General features: G+C 38.7%; 1 long non-coding RNA gene across 1 annotated transcript; it reads right to left on the bottom strand.

Moving 5' to 3' along the window:
* Positions 1-1,143: 1,143 nt before the first annotated feature.
* On the bottom strand, positions 1,144-1,800 carry LOC147820103 (uncharacterized). Its single transcript, XR_015437793.1, has 2 exons — positions 1,642-1,800; positions 1,144-1,474 (listed from the first exon to the last, which is right to left on the bottom strand). It is a non-coding gene; the product is annotated as an uncharacterized LOC147820103 (long non-coding RNA).
* Positions 1,801-1,848: the final 48 nt, after the last annotated feature.

Raw genomic sequence — 1,848 nt, 5'->3', positions numbered from 1 at the left:
TCAGCAGATTATTTTCATTTTAGGTTTAGCCAAGAACTTTTATCCAAAGTGACTTAAAGTGAGTGAACAGGCAGTGGGGTTCAGAGTCAGGACACACGACTACTGATGAACTACTGATGAACACAACCCTTGACCTCTCGGTTATGGGTTGGTCGTCTTCACTACTAGGCCAGCCTGCCAACAATGTTGGCCCAGGTAAAACTAAAACAAACAAAAAAAAAACAAAAAAAACAAAAAAGACTTCCTGTCACAAAAGCAGGAAACACAAACTCAGTCGGTCAGAAGACTGCCATTCCCTGTTCCCACGTTAACCCTTTGTCCCCCACAAACACACAAAATCCCCACAAATCTGCAATGCATAGACCTGAACACACAGACACACATGTTCACTCGATGGTGCAGATATACAGAACTAGTAAAGCCATTGCACACAGTTTGCTACTTCTGGTCCAGAAATGGTGTTAGAGTACAGTACTGACAGTCATGCGTTCACAACTGCAGGCCCCATTCTTACATCTTAATAAATGTGCCTTTTGATTTGAGTAATCAATAACTTATGATTTCTAAGTAACTCTGTATTAAGTACTATTTACTTTTTTGTTCATTGATTTCTGCCGATGTGCATATTTTCAAATGTACGTATTTATTAGTTTCAAAGTAATTAATGAGATATTACCTGTTTATTTATTTATTGAGATATTTATTCTGATTCTTTATTTTTTTGAGACAGGTTTTTATCTTCCGTGCTGTCTTACTTCTGACTTTGTGCCAATGTGCTGCTTTGAGGTGTTACATATCGTGGGTTTGTATCATTATTAAACCCTCACTCTATATTTTAAAATCAGTGTCTTCTTCTCTCTCACTCGTACATGTCATTAACTGACTGTGCCTTTTCCCAAACACTGCATCAAAACATCCACGAGGCTCACAAAGGAATCTGGAAAAACATTAAGCGTGTTCTTTTGTTAAGCAAAGGTTTACTATATTTCCAGCCTTTGAATAACACCATAATACGCTTAAATTTTGGAACAATTGTTTTGGGACTGGACTATCTTGGGACTATTTTGGGATTTTAGTTTTTACAAATGTGGATATCCCCTATTGGAACAGAACTATACAGAAGGTGACAGAAAATATATCTGGTTATCATCAGAGGGAAGTAACAGCACTTTAATTTAAAAGTTTCTCAAGTACAAAAGGAAGGAAATGTGTCACAAATGTTATGTAAAAAAAAAAGACGTTATTCCCTTAATTCAGTCTATCCTCGACAGAACAGACAAAAGTTGTGATTAGTTGTTGTCCTTTGGGTCCTGCGGTCAGTTAGTGGTCTGTTACTTGGCAGAGTACATGTGCTGCCGTTTATGTTTGAGGATCTCAGTTGGGGTGAGGGTCAAGTCTTCATTACAGACATCACAGTGATAAACTCTGGTGAGACTGGACACTGACGATGAGCCTGGCTTTTCATCTGCAGGCTCTGAAAACCACAACACATACCCTCAATTAGTCTCAAATTATTAATCTCTTTAACACTTATAGACACCAATTATCTGTCAGCTGCTGAGTATGTTAGCTTGTGCATTTGTTTAAGTAATCTAATACCAAAAAGATACTTCAAAATAGATAACATAAGGAGTTCCTAACCTTCTTCCGCCTGCTGCTGTTCTCCTGCTGGCCTGCAGGAGGCCTCGTGCTGCATGCGCTCCAGTGGAGTCAGAGGCATGTAGAGGTCACAGTTAGGACAGCTCCAGAAAGTGCGTAAACACTCACTGTAGAGGTCCTTAGAGTCCTAAAAATCATGCAGTGAAAACACAAGGATCGATGATACTTAATAATATGTGTGTAAGTCAA

The sequence above is a fragment of the Seriola lalandi genome, unplaced genomic scaffold, assembly GCF_002814215.2.
Source record: "Seriola lalandi dorsalis isolate HSWRI2012SDOR001 ecotype SW California unplaced genomic scaffold, Sedor1 jcf7180002000991, whole genome shotgun sequence".
NCBI lineage: Eukaryota > Metazoa > Chordata > Actinopteri > Carangiformes > Carangidae > Seriola > Seriola lalandi.
Note: the sequence above shows the minus strand (reverse complement) of the source record. Positions and strands in the feature narration are given on the sequence as shown.